This window comes from Phascolarctos cinereus, unplaced genomic scaffold (assembly GCF_003287225.1).
Source record: "Phascolarctos cinereus isolate Bilbo 61053 unplaced genomic scaffold, phaCin_HiC Scaffold_3;HRSCAF=262, whole genome shotgun sequence".
NCBI lineage: Eukaryota > Metazoa > Chordata > Mammalia > Diprotodontia > Phascolarctidae > Phascolarctos > Phascolarctos cinereus.
In genome coordinates, this window is record NW_027555736.1 from 252,694,048 (window position 1) to 252,713,756 (window position 19,709).

At 33.6% G+C, this 19,709-nt stretch overlaps 1 protein-coding gene across 2 annotated transcripts in view; it reads left to right on the forward strand.

The window, feature by feature from the left end:
* LRFN5 (leucine rich repeat and fibronectin type III domain containing 5) overlaps positions 1-19,709 on the forward strand; it is a 332,903-nt gene that overhangs the window by 37,289 nt on the left and 275,905 nt on the right. For both annotated transcript variants that reach the window (XM_021004773.2, XM_078151569.1), the window contains exon 2: positions 18,509-18,595. The gene's annotated coding sequence lies outside the window, so the exon portion shown is untranslated. The remainder of the gene's footprint in view (positions 1-18,508; positions 18,596-19,709) is intronic.

Consider the following 19,709-nt stretch of genomic DNA (forward strand, 5'->3'; position numbering starts at 1 on the left):
ATTTGTCCTCTGCTCTTAGTAGCTAAACTCAAAAAAGCCATTTGCAATAGAAGCCTCTGCTTTCTTTCCTGTCACTCACTTCTTAATCCCTTACAATCTAGCTTCTGACCTTAACATTCCACCAAAACTGTTTTCCTCAAAGTTACTGATGATCTCAATAATGTCAAAGGCTATAGAAAGGTCAAGAAAGATACTTGGAACTTTGTATATCTTACTTCCAAGGAAAGGAAGAAGAAAAATACCTTCTTCCCACTCACAGTGTTATGGATAATCAAGAAAGTTATTAAGATTATAGATGTCATGAGTTCTTTAGAGTCCAGACATATATGGGTATTTTCTCAACTATTATGCTATTTATTGTGGGTAAAGTCAAATTGAGGCCCTTGGAATTGCCTGAACTATCTCATTAATATTAATCAATATGTGATAGGACATGAAAAATCTAATTCCTCCTTAGTATGGAGTATGCCACATGGCTACAACTTTCTGACCTAACAATACTGATTTCATTGTGAGTTTAGAAGCTAAGGAACATTTTATTTTAATTTAGCGAGGAATGATACACTTTTAGAAATTATTTCTGTACTTATTTTTAGTTTTCAACATTCACTTCTGTAAGATTTTGAGTTCTAAATTTTCTCTCTCTCCCTCTACTTCCCCTTCCCCAAGATGGCATGCAATCTGATATAGGCTATCCATGTACATTGATATTAAACATATTTCCACATTAGTCATGTAGTAAAGAAGAATTAGAAGCAAAGGGAAAAACCACAAAAAAGAAAAAAAAAAGAGAGAAAATAGTATGCTTCAATCTGCATTCAGACTCCATAGTTCTTTCTCTGGAGAGGATAGCGTTTTCCATCATGAGTCTTTTGGAATTGTCTTAAATCTTTGTGTTGCTGAGAAGAGCCAAGTCTATCAGAGTCAGTCATCTCACAGTGTGGCTATTACTGCTTACAATGTCCTCCTGGTTCTGCTCACTTCATTAAGCATCAGTTCATGTAAAGCTTTCCAGATTTTTCTGAAGTCCACATGCTCATCATTTCTTATGGAACAATCCATTACATTCATATATCACAATTTGTTCAAACATTCCCTAATTGATGGGCATCACCTCAGTTTTCAGTTCTTGGCCATCACAAAAAGAGTTGCTATAAATATTTTTGTTCATGTGGGTCCTTTCCCATTTTTATGATCTCTTTGGGATACAGACCTAAAAGTGGTATTGCTGGGTCAAAGGGTATATGGACAGTTTTATGGCTCTTTGGGTATAGTTCCAAATTGCTCTCCAGAATGGTTGGATCAGTTCACAACTCCACCAACAATGCATTAGTGTTCCAATTTTCCCACAATTTCTCCAACATTTATCATTTTCCTGTTTTGTCATGTTAGCCAATCTGAAAGGTGTGAAGTGGTACCTCAGAGATGTTTTGATTTGCATTTCTCTAATCAGTAGTGATTTAGAGCACTTAGTGATTTAGATTGGGTTTATTTTATATCCTGCAATTTTGCTAAAGTTGAAAATTATTTTGAGTAGTTTTGTAGTTGATTCTTTAGGATTCTTTAAGTATACCCATCACATTATCTGCAAAGAGTGATAGCTTGATTTCTTCATTGCCTATTATATCTACTTCAATTTCTTTTTCTCTTCTTATTGATAAAGCTAACATTTCTAGTACAACATAGAATAACAGTGATGATAATGGAAACCTTGTTTCGCTCATGATCTTATTGGAAATTCTTCTAGCTTATCTCCATTATGTATAATGCTTGCTGATGGTTTTAGATAGATGCTACTTGTCATTTTAAGGAAAACTCCATTTATTCCTGTGCACTTTCATGTTTTTAATAGGAATGGGTGCAGTATTTTGTCAAAAGCTTTTCCTGCATCTATTGAGATAATTATATGATTTCTGTTAATTTTGTTATTAATATGGTCAATTAGGCTGATAACTTTCCTGATATTGAACCAGTCCTGCATTCGTGGTATGAATTCCACCTGGTAATAGTGTATTATTCTCATGATAAGTTGCTGTAATCTCTTTGCTAATATTTTACTTAAAAGTTTTGCATCTAATATTCATTAGGGAAATTGGTCTATAATTTTCTTTCTTTGTTTTGGCTCTTCCTGGTTTAGGTATCAGCACCATATTTGTATCACAGAAGGAATTATATACTTTTAAAATTTAATTACAACCAAAGATGTTTTTATTGCATTTGTAGTCCATGATGGTATCATTTCATTTCAACTCTGAGTCTCAATTATTAAACTGGCCTTTTCAGTTTAGCTTTGAACAGTTCCTAATATCTATTGCAACATGAGGAAATAATTTTCCTTAAGGTTAAAAAGAAAGGACTATGCTGTTAGATTACAAGGATTCAGTATTAATCCAAAATGAGTAGTTATGAAAATCAATAAGCAACATCCAAAATACATAGCACCTAATAAATAACTAGTAATTCATAGTCAATCGTTAATTACTGAAAACATAAAAAAATGATCACTAACCAGGAGTTCATAGTTTATTACTAATAGTCATCAACTTCAAATAATTCATAATCATTTGGTCATGGGTAATAATTGGTAGTCCTCCTAAGTTGCTCACAAAAGCTGGTAACATACAAATAGAAATTATAAAATAAACTTTGTGAAAGTAAAAAAATCTATTTAAGCTCATTCCAGGTGATCAAAAGTAATTAGCAAATGGAGTATTATTTCTTATGGTTGTAAACACTTCTGAGAATACTCATTCATATCCTTTGACCACTTATCTAACAGGTAATGGCTATTAGTCATATGTACATATATATATATATATGTATATACACACACAATATACATACACACCTATATATGTATATTATATGTGTATATATGTACAAAATTTATGTTTTCTATGCTAAACCCTTTTCAGAGAAATTGATACAGAAATTTTAATTTTTTTATTTAATTTTTATCTTTTTGCCTTTTGACCACTTGACTTCTTATTGTAGATGCATTAATTTTGTCTATGCTGTAGCATTTCAGGTTCATTTAATCAAATTTATCTATCTAGGTTCATATAATTAAAGTTATCTATTTTTTCTTTTGTAATTTCCTCTATCCCTTCTTTGGTTAAGAATAAATCTTCTGCCCATAGCCGTGAGAAGTATGTAATCTGCTACTCCTAATTTTTGCATATTATGATCTTTAATATTAAAGTCATGTACTGCTTTCTAGTTTTTCCAGAAGTCTTTATCAAATAAGGAGGTTTTTCCTCGGAAATTTATGTTTTCTTCTTTATCAGTTGCTAGGTTACTAAGTTCCTTTTGTTCTATTCTCCTTTGTCTAATATATTCCATTAATCTATCTCTATTTTTTAAATGAATAGCACTAGCTTTGTTGCCTGATCCTTTATGATATAGTTTGTGCTCTGAAAATGTTATTCCACATTTGTCATTACTTTTTTTCATCATTTCCCCTTTATATTCTAGATATTTTTTCCAAGTGAATTTTGTTATTATTTTACTTACAATAGTAGAAATTATTATTATTATTATTATTATTATTATTATTATTATTTTCTATATAATATCTTCTTGGCAATTTGATTGATATAGCATCAAAATTATAAATTAATTTTGGTAGTATTGACATTATTATTATGTTGTATGGTCTAGCCTTGAGCTCTGAATTTCCCTTCAACTATTTAAGTGGTTCTTTATTTCTTTAAGGAGTGTTTGATAATTACATTTATATAAGTCACTTATTTGCTTTTGTAGAGCACTCTCTAAATTTTTTATGCATTTTGTAGCTACTTGAAATGATATTTACCTATTATTGCTTCTTGAACTTTAAAACTATTATTATTATTATATAGAAATGCAATTGATTTTTTTCTTTTTTAGTATACTGGGACCTTGTGAAAAGTACTGTCTCAATTAGTACATTTTCTGTTTCCTTAGGATTTTCTAAGAATATTATCACAGAATCAGCAAATAGAGATAGCTTTGCATCTTCCTTACCCATTATTATGCCTTCAATATCTTTTTGTTGTTTAATTGTTGCTGCTAGCATTTTCAGAATTACATCAAAGAGAAGATGAGAGAATGAGCATCTTTGCTTTACTCCTGCTTTGATTTGAAAAGGTTCCAGTATATCCCCATTGAACATACTTTGCTTTTAGATAGATACTTTTAAATATTAGAAAGTTCTCTCTATTCCTAACTTTGCAGGGTTTTTTCCACATAAATGAGTGTCGTACTTTGTCAGAGGCTTTTCCTGAATCTACTAAGATAAGCATATGGTTTTGATTTTTTTGCTTTTAATAATTAATTTTTGCTTGTTTTCCTAATATTGATTTATCTTTGTACCACTGATATACATTTATGTGGTCATAATGAAAATAACTATTTCTGGAGAAATCAATATACAGTAATCTATTTGACAGGATTTAAAAAAATTAAACAAATATTATTAATGAGATTGATCCATAGTTTCCTCCTATGTTTTATCCTTCTGGGTTTAGATATTAGGACTATATTTGTCTCATAAAAGGTTTCTGATAGGTTACTTTCTTTCTCAGTTTTTTAGAACAACTTGTAAAATATGAGTGTTAATTGTTCTTTAAAAGTTTGATAATATTCTCCTGTGAATCCATTGGTAGCAATAGTTTTTTTTTTAACATACTTCTTTTGCAGCTTTTTCTATTTCCTTTCTGAGATTGGACTATTCAAGAGTAAGATCTCTAGCTATTCTTTTGACTAGATATTCTTTTTTATTTTTGAAGCTATCCTTTATTTTTTGTTTTCTTAGTTTTTAAAATACAACTGCATAACGGACGTGGATTTTTTTGTCTTTGTTTTTGGTAAATTTATCTTGCTCATTTTTTATTGATTTGATTTTCTTCTATCTTCTTTTTTTTTTTTATCAGATTAGCTAGCGGTTTATCAATTTTATTAGTCCTTTCAAAGAAATACATTGTAATTTTGTTTATCATTTCTATGGTGTTTTTGTTTCCATTTTATCTACTTCTCTAATTTTTAATATCTCCTCTTTTATGCTCAATTTTTGTTTGTCAGTTTATTGGTTTCCTAAACACATAATTCAGTTCATTAATCTTCTCCTTTGTTAATGTAGAGATGTGATTTCCCCCCTGAGACTGATTTAGCTATGTCTCAGAAATTTTGGCATGTCGTTTCATCATTATCCTTTTATTTCTCACAATTTTTATTGCCCCCCCTTCTGTCCTTTGACACACTATTTAGGATTTTATCATAAATTTTTCTCTTGGGTCTATGTCTTTGGTTAGGACTATTTTCATTGCATTATGATCAGTATAGAATATATTTACTATTTCTGCCTTTTCACATTTGTTTGAAATATCTCTGTGCCATTGTACATGGTCAATTTTTGTAAAATCACCATGAGAGTGTTGAGAAAAATGTATATTCTTTTGTAGTCTCATTTAGAAGATATCATAAGTCTTTTAGCTATAATTCCTCCAGCAGTTTGCAGAGTTTCATATTTTCCCTTTGGTTTTCTTTCATCCAAAGCTGAAAGAACATTGAAATTAACTGTGTTATTTTTTTGTTTGTCTTGTTAATATTTCCTCTATGAATTTGGATTCTAAGTCATTTGGAACACATAAGCTTATTCATGATATTGGTTTGTTATCTGTGGTTACTTTTAGCATAATATAATTTCCTCATTCATCTCTTTATGTTTTGAATATTTGTTTTTGCTTTATCAAATAGCATGGTTGCAATTTCCCCCTTTTTTAGATTTGTGTGATAGCAAAATTTCCCCCATCCCCTCAGTATTATTTTGTACTTATCTATATTTTTAATGTCTTTCTTGAAAGGAAATATTATTTAAATTTTCTTATTCAATCAGTTGCTCTTTTTAATTTTTATTAGATTGTTTAATCTTTTCACATTTAAAGTTATGAGAGCTAGGTATCTATTTTCCTTTATTTGTCTCTATTATTTTTTACTTTTAAAGTACTTTTTAATTTTTAAATTTAATTTTTTCCACTTTCAAATTCTTTTCCTTTCTTTATTCTCTACCCCACTCACTGAGAAGGCAAGAAATATGATTCCCATTATACATATGAAGTAACAAAAACCATATTTTCCTGTTAGCCACATTCTCAAACAATGTCAAGAAAAACAAAGGAAAAAATTTCAATTTGCACTCTAAGTCCATTTTTTATGTGGAAGTGGACATAACGTTTTTTATAATGAGTACGTATGAATTGTGTTGTCATTGTGTTGATTAAAGTTACCAAGGCATTCACAGTTGATAATCCTTACAATATTGTGATGATTATGTAGATTATTCTCCTGGTTCCACTCACTTCACTTTGCATCAGTTCATATAAATTTTCCAAAGTTTTCTGAAGACATCCCCATATTATTTATTAGAGAACAGTAGTATTCCATCACGTTCCTATACCATAACTTGTTTAGTCATTTCCAAATTAGAGGACATGTTTCCAATTCTTTGTCATCACAAAAAGAGCTGCTACCAATATTTTAGTTATATATAGGTGCTTTTCCTTTTCCTTTGCTCTCCTTAGGTATACATGTAGAAGTGATGTTGTTGGGTCAAAGGGTGTGCACAGTTTTAAAGCTCTTGGAGCATAATTCCAAATTATTCTCTAGAATGGTCAAACCATTGCATAGCTCCACCAACAGTAGAATCTACCCATTTAACTATATTCCCTTCGGCATGTGTCATTTTCCTTTTCTATCAACTTAGCCAATCTGATGGGTGTGAGATGATACCTCTGAGTTGTTTTAACATTCATTTCTTTAAGTATTAAGGATTAAAACATTTTTTCATATGATTATTGATAGCTTTGCATTTTCATATTTTTTGCTCATTTATCAATTGGGGATTGGCTGTTATTTAAAAAATTTGGCCCAGTTCCCTATATATTTGAAAACTATGACATTTATGAGAGAAAATTGCTGTAAGACTTCACCTAGTTTCCTGAATTTCTTCTGACTGCACTGCTGAAAAATCTTTAATATTTTATGTAATCAAAATTATCCATTTAACCTCTCATGAACCTCTTTATTTCTTGTTCGGTAATAAAGTCTTCCCTTATCCATAGATCTAACTGGTACTTTCTTCCATGATCCACTAATTTTTTTATGTCCTAATCATGTAGTCATTTTGAGCTTATCTTGGTATGTGGTGTGAAATGTTGGGCTCTGCCTTGTTTCTGCCAGACTGCTTTTCAGTTTTCCCAGAAGTTCTTGTCAAATAGTGAATTCTTGTCCTAAAAGCTGAGATCTTTGGATCAAAGAACAGACCACTGTGCTCATTTGCTTCTGTTCTATTGATTAACCATTTTTTTCTTTTCCAGTATGAAATATTTTTTAATGTTTACTACTTTGTAATATAGTTTGAAATTTGTTACTGCTAGGCCCTCTTCATTTTTTCCCCCCACTGATTATCTTGATCTTTTGTTCTATCAAATCAATTTTGTTATTATTATTGTCTAGTTCTATAAAGTAATGCTTTGGTAGCTTTATTGATATGGTACTGAACAAATAATTTAGGTACTGTTGTAATTTTTATCACATTGAATTAGCCTACTAATGAGAAATTAATATTTCTCCAGTTATTTAGAACTATTTTTGTTTGTGTGAAGAATGTTTTGTAATTGTGCCTCTGTGTGTGTGTCTTGGCAGGTAGATTCCCAAGCATTTTATATTGTCTGCAATTATTTTAAGTGGAATTTCTCTACCTCTACATTTTGGTCACTTTTATAATATATAGAAATGCTGGTAATTTGTGTGGGTTCATTTTATTTCCTGCAACATTGCTAAGTTTTTTTAGTTGACTGTAGGGCTGTTATATCTGCAAAAAGTGAGTTTTCTTTCCTCTTTGTGCATGCTTCATTTTATTTTTCTTTTCTTATTGCAATAGCTAGCATCTCTAGTACAGTATTGAATAATAATGGTGATAATGGACATCCTTGAATTACCCATGATTTTGCTGAAGAGGCTTCTAGTTATTCCTCATTACAGATAATGCTTGCTCTTGGGCTTTAGACTTGTCATTCAAGGAGAGCTCAATTTATTTCTTTGCTTTCTATTGCTTTTAATAGGAATAGGTGTTATATTCTGTCTAGAACTTTCTCTATATCTATTAATATAATAGATACAGTCAATTATGCTTATTGTTTTTCTAATATTGAACCAGCCCTGTATTCTTGGCATAGACAGTCTGGTCATAGTGTTTGCTCTTTTTGATGTCTTGCTGTAATCTCCATGTGAGTTATTTTGTTTAAAAATTTCGCATCAATGTTCATTAGGGAAATTGGTCTATAGTTTTCTTTTTTCTTTTTTTTTGCTTTCCCTGGCTTAGGTACAAAAAAGATATTTGTGAACACAAATAGCAGCTCTATTTGTGGTGTCAAAGATTGGAAACTGAGGGGACACTCATCAATTGGAAAGTGGCTAAACAATTTGTGGTATATGATTATGATGTAATAATCTTGTGCTCCAACGACTGATGAAGTGGATGGATTCAGAAAAACCTGAGAAAACTTCTATGAGCCATACAAAGTGAAGTGAGTTTGTACGCAGTAACAATAGTAGGACAAGGATTATCAACTGTGAAAGATTTAGCTACTCTGATCAGTATAATGATCCACAACATTTCCAAAGGACTTATGATGAAAAATGCTTTCTGCTTCCAGAGAGAGAACTGGTGAATTCTGAGTGAAGATTGAATCATATTTTTTTCACTTTAAAATTTTTTTTCCTGCTCCTTACCCCACCACCATAATATGGCTAATGTGAAAATATATTTTACATGACTTCATATGTAAAATGGATATCATATTTATTGCTATCTAAATAGGTGGGAGAGCATTTGGAACTGAAAATAAAAATTTTAACAATTGTCATGGAAGGAATTTGGTAGCATTCCTTCTTTACTTTTTTCAAACAGTCTAATTGTTATTGTATCATGATTCTTTTTTCCATCCTAATGTTCAGGTAGTCTGATTATTGTTTTCTCTTCCTGATCTGTTCTCCAGATCAGTTGTTTTTCTTATAAGATGTTTCACTTTCTTTTCTATTTTTCATTTTTCATATTTTGTTTAATTATTTCTTGATGTTTTAACTTTGCTGGCTTCACATTGCCCAATTCTAATTTTCAAGGTGTCATTTTCTTCCTTAAGATTCTAGATCTCCTTTTCTAATTGGTTGATTTTCTTTTCATAATTTTCTTGGATTATTCTTTTTTTCACCTCAATCTCTCTCATTTGATTTTCAAAGCTTTTTAAAGTTCTTCTATGAATTCTTTTTGAGCAAGTGACCATTTGACATTACTTTTTGGGGTAGAAGAGGATTTCTTTGCTTCAATATTCTCCTCTGAAGATGAACCCCAGTCTTCTCCATTCTTATAATAACTTTCTGTAGTTGGATTCTTTCTCCTTTTCCTCTGCATTTTTGGATAGTAATAGCTTACTTTTTTTTTTTGGCTAGGCAGTGGGGTTAAGTGACTTGCCCAGAGTCACACAGCTAGTAAGTGTTATGTGTCTGAGGCTGGGTTTGAACTCAGGTCCTCCTGAATCCAGGGCTGGTGCTCTATCCACAGCACCACCTGGCTGCCCTGCAATAGCTTACTTTTTGTAGTTACCTCAAGCCCTGGGGTATGAGGATTGAGGATCTTGCCCCAGATATTCAGTTCTCCCCTCTAGCCTGGAATCAAAGCCAAATCTCCAGGCTTCTGTAAATACCCACAGTCTAGGGGGCAGCTAGGTGGCACAGTGGATAGAGCACCAGCCCTGAAGTCAGGAGGACCTGATTTCAAATCCAGCCTCAGACCAGACACTTGACATGTACTAGCTGTGTGACCTTGGGCAAGTCACTTAGCCCTGATTGCCTCACTAAAAAAAAAAACCCAGAATAAATACCCACAGTCAGGGGTGTCCTGTCTCACTGCTTCTGCACTCATTGTGAGTGTGCTGCTTTCTTCTCCATTACAACACTCTGGGTCTGGTGCTTCTTGTCAGAAATGGTACACTGAAGATAAGTCCCTAAAAAAATACAATTGGCCAAATGGGGAAGGAGGTACAAAATCTAATAGAAGAAAACAATTTGTTGAAAATTAGAATTGGGCAAGTGGAAGCTAATGACTCTATGAGACAGCAAGAAAAAGTTCAAACAAAAACAAATGAAAAAGTAGATGAAAATGTAAAATACCTCATTGGTAAAACAACTGACCTGGAAAATAGATCCAGGAGAGACAATTTAAAAATTATTGGTTTACCTGAAAATTACAATGAAAAAAAAAGAAGCTGGACAGTATCTTTCAGGAAATCATAAAGGAAAACTGACCAAAGGACCTAGAACCAGAGGGTAAAATAGCTATAGAAAGAATCCACCGATCACCAACTGAAAGAGATCCCAAATTGAAAATGCCAAGGAATACAGTAGTCAAATTCCAAAATTACCAGGTCAAAGAGAAAATACTGCAAGCAGCTAGAAAGAAACAATTTAAATATCATGGAACCACCATCAGGATTTCACAGGACCTTGCAGCTTCTACGTTTAAAGACCGTAGGATATGGAATATGATATTCCATAAAGCAAAGGAACTTGGATTACAACCAAGGATCTACCCAGTGAAAATAAGCATGCTCTTTCAGGGGAGGAGATGGATAATTCAGTGAAATAGGGGACTTCCAAACCTTCCTGATAAAAAGACCAGAGATCAACAGAAAATTTGATCTTCAAATACAAAACTCAAGAGAGATATAAAAAGGTAAATGGGACAGAAAGAACAACGTATTATTAATAAGGGAAAAATGTTTACATCCTCACAAGGGAAGATGACACTTGTAACCCTTGAGAACTGTATTGTTATTACACCATGTTAAAGTGGCATATATAAAGGGGGTGCATATAAGTTGACTTTGATGTAATGATAAAAAAAATCTAATCAAATGGGTTGAATGTATCCAAGTAAGTGAATTAATCTGATTTAACTAAGAAAATGTACTGAGAGAAAAGGAAAAGAGGAGGCAGACAAGGGTAAATTACATTACAGGAAAAGGCACAAAAACCTATTACAGCAGAGGGAAAAGGAGGGAGATGAGCATTGTTTGAACCTTGCTCTTATCAGATTTGGCTCAAGAAAGGAATAACATAATCAGTTAAGTACTAATATTGATAGACTTAACCCTTCTCAGCAACACAAGGGTCTAAGACATCTCCAAAGGCCTCTTGATGGAAAATGCTATCCACATCCAAAGAAGGAACTATGGAGCTTGAATGCAGATCGAAGCATACTATTTGTATTGTGTTTTGTTTCCTCTCTCAGGTGGTTCCTGCTATTGGTTCTAATTCTTACTTACAGTATCACTAATGTGAAGATATGTTTAATAGGAATGTATATGTATAGCCGATATCAGACTGCATGCCATCTTTGGGAGGGAGGTGGGGAAGGAGGGGGAGAAAAATTTAAAACTGAAAAGCTTATGGAAGTGATTGTTGGTAAATCAAAATAAATTAATAAAAAAAAAAGAAATGGTTCCCTCGATCTTCCCCAGCTCCGATGCCCAACTCCCCTCACAACTTGGGGTGGGGGGAAGTTCTTGTGGCTAGGGCAAAGGCAGCCTCCCAAAGCAACCAACCCCAGGGCTTGCTGCTTGTTGTTTAAGCTGTTTGCTGCTTGTTAACATGGACCCTAGCCTGAAGGTGTTTACTCTTGATTGGGACCAAACCTAGCACTGGAATTTTTATTTTGATCTTCCAGAATTGTTGCAGGAAGACCCCTTCTTGTGCTCTATTTTATTCATTTTTCCTGGCACTTTGTTCACCCTAAGGTGCTATATTATCTCTTTTTTGGGGGAAAATCTTGAGAGCTTGGAATTTTCTGACCTACTCTTCCATCTTCCCAGAATCTTATCCTCTTTTTTTCTTTTTAAAATCAAATTAAGCAATTATTTATTGATTTAATTTAAAACACGTAACCATCTCATAGTTTTATTTAATATTTCAATGTTCTTTTTAATTTCAATTGTATTAATCTCTCCTTTGATTTTCAGGGTTTCTATTTTGGTATTTAATTGAGGGTTTTTAATTTGTTAGCATTTTTTTAGTTCTGTGCCCAGATTATTTACTCTTTCTCCCTTTCATTGATGCATTTAGAGATAAAATTTCCCCTTTGTATCGCTTTGAATGCATCCCACAAATTTTTGTGTGTTTTCTCATTGTTGTGAATGTGCTCTCATTGTTTCATTTTAGGGAAATTATTGTGTCTATGATTTGTTCTTTGACCCACTTTGGGGTTAGATTATTTAGTTCCAGTTAATTTTTAATCTTGCTTCAATAATCCTTTATTGAATGTAATTTTATATCAGCATGGTCTGACAAACATGCATATAATTTTTCTGCATTTATTTGTGAGCTTTTTATGCCTTAATATGCACAATAAATTTTTGTGAGAGTGTCATTTAGTTGAGAAATAAATATACTCTCTATTTCAATTCAGTATTCTTCAGAGGTTTATCATATCTAACTTTTCTAAAAACATATTCATTTCTGTAACTTATTTCTTGTTTACTTTATAATTAGATTTATTTATTTATGAAAGTGGCACACTGAAGTTTCCCACTTATATAGTTTTACTATTTCCTCCTGTAACTTGACTTTTCCTTCAAGAAGATGGATGCTATGCCATTTGGTGCATATATTTTCACTATTGATAACAATTCATTGTCCATGATGCTTTTTAGAGAGATATAGTTTCCCTGCTTATCCCTTTTATTTAAGTCTATTTTTGCTTTTACTTTATCTGAAAGAATGATCATTACTCTTGTCCTTTTCAAATTCAGCAGAAGCATAATAGATTCTGCTCCAGACCCTTATTTTATTGTGTGTGTAACTCTCTGTTTCAAGTATGTTTCTTGTTAAAAAACAAACCAAAGAACATTACATTGGATTCTAGTTTCTAATCCATCCTTCTATCCCAGGGGTGGGGAACCTGTGGCCTTGATGCCACATGTGGCTCTCTAGGTCTTCAAGTGCAGCCCTTAGACTGAGTCCAAACTTCACAGAACAAATCCCTTGGAATGTGAAGTTTGGATTCAGTCAAAGGGCTGCACTTGAAGACCTAGAGGGCCACATGTGGCCTCAAGGCTCATGTTTCCCATCCCTGTTCTATCCTCTTTCATTTCACTCCATTCTTATACTTATACTGATAATTGCTAACTGTGTGTTTCCCTTTATCTTATTTTCTTCTACCCTCTTCCTCTCTTTCCTTGTAATTTTGTAATTTTGTTCAGCAAAAAGCCTAGATTGTTGATTCACCTGTAGGAGAATTGCCACGAGGTTCTCTAAGTAATGTCCTAGACTGGCTTTCTGCCATAATTTCCATCTGATTTTCACTTTTACATAAATCTCTGTGTGTATTTATAAAGAAATCTCTTACTGGTCTCTCTATAGTCACTCTGTTGATCATGCTGTCCTTGCTTGTTGCCTTCATTGACTCTTCTTGAATTTCTGTTTTCTGGGGTGTTTAAGAAGCAAATGATCTCTTTAGGTCTGTTTTTTTTTTTTTAGGCAATTGAGGTTAAGTGACTTGCCCAGGGTCACACGGCCAGTAAGTGTCAAGTGTTTGGTCTGAGACTGGATTTGAATTCAGGTCCTCCTGACTTCAGGGCCGGTGCTTTATCCACTGTGCCACCTAGCTGCCCCCGATTTTCAATCTAAGAATGTTTCAACTGCCTCTATATTATCAAACATTCATCTGTTTTTATTTATGATTAAGTTTTGCAGGATAAGTCACCCTGAACTGCATCCTAAGCTCTATTTTTCTTTAGCTTACATTATTCTACTCCTTCCTGCAGTTACTCATGGGTCAATAAAAATCCTATGTTATTCGAATTTCCTTTCTTTTGTATTTGAAGGTTTTCTTCCCAGTCTCTGCAGAATTTCTCTCACCCCCACCCAAATGAATTGTTAAATTGAACCACTGTGTGTCTCTGAGTTTGCAACATTTTTCTCTTAGAAGCAACTTTTGGATTCTGGCAATTGGTATCTCATTTTCTGTGTTCAGAAATTTGGGGCAAGTTTCTTGTATTAGAGTGTTCAAGTTTTTTTTGACTTGTGTTGTTCTGAGTGATCTATAATTCCTGTGTTGTCTCTATGCATCCTGTCTTAAATGTATTTTGATTGAATAGAGAGCATTTATAATGTTATTGATTTTTAATTGCTCTTCTTCTAGATTATTCTTCACTTCTATGTATTGCATTCCTAACCAGTTATGCTCTCTTTTGTTTCTTTGGTGAGATTTGCTACTACAGATTTAGGATTTTTAAAAAAAATTGTCAGTCATTTCTTCTGTGCAGATAATAAATTCTGTTCCCATAATTCTCATTTCTTTTTTAAGTACTCAGTAATAGCCTATTGTGGTTCCATATTCTCCACAAATTCCACAAGTATTGAATGAACATATTAAGTGTTGAGTTATTTTCCTTTGTTTTTCAGTATTTTTTCATAGATATCTGACCTTGTTTACTAGATGTGGAGGTCATAGTTCCTTCTGCTGTTGCTGTTTTCTCTGTCGATTTATCTATTTATGTTCAAGGTCTTTGAGTTTTCTTCCTCCTGAGATCTTTAGGGATTTCAGTCTCCCTTACTTATTTTTCCCTACTCTTCACTTTCTGACTTCCCCTCAGATGTTGTTTTCTCTGGGCAGCTACCTCTCAAAGAATGTCAGCTTTCTCTCTCATTGGGCAATTCCTCATTCCTCATCCTAGGTCTCTGCCCCAAGTGCCTTTTGAGGGGATCAGAACTGGATGCTGAGCTCTTTCCCTCAGGATAAGTGAAGTGTAACACAGCTTCCCTTTTCTCCACCCCTATCCTGAGTCATTCAATTTATCAGTTGTCTTGTCTAACAGTACAGAACACCATCATCCTAATGCTATTGCATCCGGCTTTGGTTTTTGTCATTTGGAATACGGATCGCCTAGATTCTTGGAGGAATGAGTATGTGTGATAGAGGTGTGGAGTTAAAACCCAGATACTTGTATTGCATCTTTCCCTTTGTTCCACCCTTCTCCTATAGCGCTCCATTGTGGCACAGAGCACTGTAGCTGGTTATTGAGACCTGAAGAAATTTCTACCCTTTGGAGCTTGGATCTTTTTTTTTTTAAATTATTTTTTTAATTTAAATTATTTTTCCATATGCTTTTGAGGTGAAAATTTTTCTCCCATTCCTCCCCCCCACCCTCCCCAAGATGGCACACAATCTGATATAGGCTTTACATTTACATACCCATTAAACATATTTTCACATTAGTGAAGTTGTAAGTAAAAATTAAAACCAATACGAGGAACCATCAGAAAGAGGAAACAAAACTCAACAGAAGGTAAAAATAAGTGATAGCGATTCAACTTCCATAGTTCTTTCTTTGAATGTGAACAGCATTTTCCATCCCGAGGCCTCTGGAAATGTCTTAGATCCTCATAATGCTGAGAAGGGTTCAGTTTAACATTCTTAGTCATTGCATAACATGGCTGTTATTGTGTACAAAGTCCTCTTGGTTCTGCTCACTTCACTCAGCATCAGACCATATAAGTCTTTCCAGGTTTTTCTGAAGTCAGCCTGTTCATCATTTCTTATAGCACAATAGTATTCCATTACATTCATATACCACAACTTGCTCAGCCATTCCCCAATTGATGGGCATCCTCTCAATTTCCAATTCTTTGCCACCACAAAAAGAGCTGCTATGAATATTTTTGTACATGTGGGTCCTTTTCCCATTTGTTTGATCTCTTTGGGATATAGCCCTAGAAGTGCTATTGCTGGATCAAAGGGTATGCACATTTTTGTAGCCCTTTGGGCATAGTTCCAAATTGTTCTCCAAAATGGTTGGATCATTTCACAACTCCACCAACAATGTATTAGCGTTCCAATTTTCCCACATCCTCTCCAACATTTATCATTTTCCTGTTTTGTCATGTTGGCCAATCTGATAGGTGTGATGTGGTACCTCAGAGTTGTTTTGATTTGCATTTCTCTAATCAATAATGATTTAGAGCATTTTTTCATATGACCATATGTGGCTTTAATTTCTTCATCTGAGAACTGTCTGTTCATATCCTTTGACCATTTATCAATTGGGGAATGGCTTGTGTTCTTATAAATTTGTCTTAATTCTCTATATATTTTAGAAATGAGGCCTTTATCAGAAAGACTGGTTGTAAAAATTCTTTCCCAATTTTCTACCTTCCTTCTAATCTTAGTTGCTTTGACTTTGTTTGTACAAAACCTTTTCAATTTAATGTCATCAAAATTATCCATTTTGCTTTTCATAATGTTCTCTATCTCCTGTTTGGTCATGAATTCTTCTGTTCTCCATAGATCTGATAGGTAAACTATTCCTTGTTCTCCCAGTTTACTTATGGTATCAGCCTTTATATCTAAGTCCTGAACCCATTTTGACTTTGTTTTGGCATAGGGTGTGAGATTTGGGTCTATGCCTAGTTTCTGCCATACTCTTTTCCAGTTTTCCCAGCAGTTTTTTTCAAAGAGTGGGTTCTTATCCCAGAAGCTGGGGCCTTTGGATTTATCATATAATAGAGTACTATAGTCATTGACTATTGTGTCTTGCATATTTAACCTATTTCACTGATCCACCACTGTATTTCTTAGCCAGTACCATGGAGCTTGGATCTTCACAGCAGTGGAAAAGGGTGGGGAGGTTTCATTTTATGGCAAACTCTTTGGGTCCTTGTTGCTGATAGCATGGCATGTAATGGATAAGTGGGTGCTGAGTAAGCTCATTAGATAAGAGTTCATGTTTTTTTTTTTAACCATCTTTCGAATTCCTGGTGTCCTAGACTATTGAGACAATTTAAATTTCTTTTTTGGAGAAGTTTAAGAGGTCTTGATGATCAGAGAAAATGTCTAGTCCTCCTTCTTGTTAGTCATAGGATCCAGATGAATTTTCATCATGAAATTCCCCCCAATTATATACACACATTTATACCCATAGATGTGCATATATACATACATACGTATGGATTATAACCAAATACACACACACACACAAAACACATGTGTATGGATATATAACCACATACACACTTGTATGTATAACCACGTATACACATGCACACATGTATAATCATATATACATACATGAATATACATATATCTCCATATATAGATGTATATCCTAAAATTGGCTGCAGTTAAATTATTTCAAATTTACAAGTCATATCAAAGTAAACAGGCACAGTTGGACAAGTCTTTTCTTCTTCCAAATTTAGTTTAAGTCAAGATAGTTATCTGTCTTGATAAGACTATAATTTAACAAATATAGTTTTTTTACATAGCACTTTCACAACTTTACCCACCTACTCAAAACAAAGAAACATTCTCTCAGCTTCAGACATGTGTGTTCATACATTCAATAAAAACAAATCAAAATTCAAATCTGGACTGAATTTTTCCTAATTGAATTAAGCTCACTATTATATGCAAATTAAATTTCAAGTTCAAAATAAATCACACAAATACCAATGTTACCTCATTGGAACGAAAGTTAAATTAAATTAAGAAATTAAGTAGAACTGCCCCCTTCAAAGACATGTGTATAAGCCTGCAAAAGGGGTTTATGGTCACATCACTGGGGAAGGGAGGCAGTAGTCTAGCCTACCTGTAGGCAGGAAAGCTCTACAGATCTTGGGGAAAAAAATGAAAGAAGATGAAAAAGCCAGAGACATATAAGTAGGTAGAGGAAAAGACAAACATAGAATTCATTCTTGCTGCAAAGCCTGCAAAGCTCTCCAACCTAAAAGAAATATATACACAGTCTCTTTGGATAGATGTTCAAACAGAGCAAATCTCCCACAATAGTTAACGGATTATCTTTTTAAGGGATCTCACATTCTTTGTGGCCTATGCACGCACACCCCCCCCAAACAAAATAGTACTTGAGTTAGTCAGACTTAAAATAGAAGCCAAATAACAAGAATTACTGACCTGAAAGTCCAAGACTTAAGAGGTTTGAAGTCCATTTGTATTAACTATCTGCAGCTCCCTATTAGACATTTAAAAGAGATCTCCTTTACCTCAAATCTGACATCATGAGGGAGATTGAGGATGTCTTACTTCTGACAGCACAACTGCTGTATAAAACAATTTTATTACAGTAAAGGGCTTTATTCTAGACATGTGTTTGCAAACCTACTGAGGGAGAAATATCAATTTGTACAAAGAGCACTATGCCTTTAAAAGGTTAAGTGGATTTCTAAATATGTTACTTTATATTCGTAGATACTTTATAGCATATAGCAAACGCAGTCATACTACTTAATAACCAGTCAACCATTGGCTTTGGGAATAGTTCGTTATGTTTCTTTTTTTATAAGAAGTTTTTAATGGATATTTCTTATTTCTTACATCACTATAGTATCTCACCTATCTCTCTTCCTCCCCCTTCCAGAGGGCCATCTCATATGACAAATGTTATTTTTTTGACAGGAAAAAAAAATCAGCACAACTGATCAATACCTTGAAAAAGTCTGAAAACGTGGGCAATGTGCAACACCTGTGGACTTTCATGAAGTGGTAGGTTGGAGGTATCTTCTCACATCTCTCAGTCCTGTTTGAACTTAATAGTTTTTTTTTTAACATTTATTTTTATTTTTTGGTGTGTAGTTATCTTTTCCATTTATGTTTTTGTAGTTACTGTGTTGTCTTAGATTTGCTTACTTCATTCTGTTTGTACAGATCTTTCCACGATTTTCTGTATTCATCAAATACATAATTTCTTACAGCATAGTAATGTCCCATTACACTAATATACTACATTTTTTAGCCATTCTCCAATTGATGAGCATCTACTTTGTTTCTAGTTCCTAACTATAGCAACAAGATATCTCTGTCTCTGTCTCTGTCTCTCTCTCTCTCTCTGACTTTTTCTTGTTGATGGCTTCCTTGGGATAATGGAGCAATAGAGCCCAGTAATGGAGTCTCTGGTTCAAAGAATATGGACATTTTACTCACTTTATTTACGTAATTCCAAATTACTTTCCAAAAATAATTATATCATTCACAGCTCCACCAACAATGTATTGCTGTGAATATCTTCCCACAAACCCTCTAGCATTGACTATTGTAATTGTATGTCAGTTTTGCCAATTTACAAGGTATAAGATAAAACCTGAGTTGTTTTGATTTACATTTCTTTTATCATTAGTTATTTAGAACATTTTTATGTGGTTGTGAATACTTGTGAATACACATATACACACAGATACACACACACACACACACACACATTTATTATTGTTTATATATCTTGGATACCAGAGGCAGCTAGAGATAGCTCAGTGGATAGAGAACTGGGACTGGAGTCAGGAAGACCTGAGTTCAAATCCAGCCTCAGACACTTACTTGCTGTGTGACCCAGGGCAAGTCACTTACCCTCTGGTTACCTTAATCCACTGGAGAAGGAAAGGGCAAACTGCTCCAGTATCTTTGCCAAGAAAACCCCATGGATGTTATGGTCCATGGGGTCATGAAGAGTCAAATATGACTAATTGATTCAACAATGACAAAAATCTTGAATATCAAACCCGTATCATAGATATTTGATACAAAGATTTTTTTCCCCATGTAGCCATCTCCCTTCTTTTCCTATATGCATTAATATTGTTTGTGCAGAAGCTTTTCAGTCTCA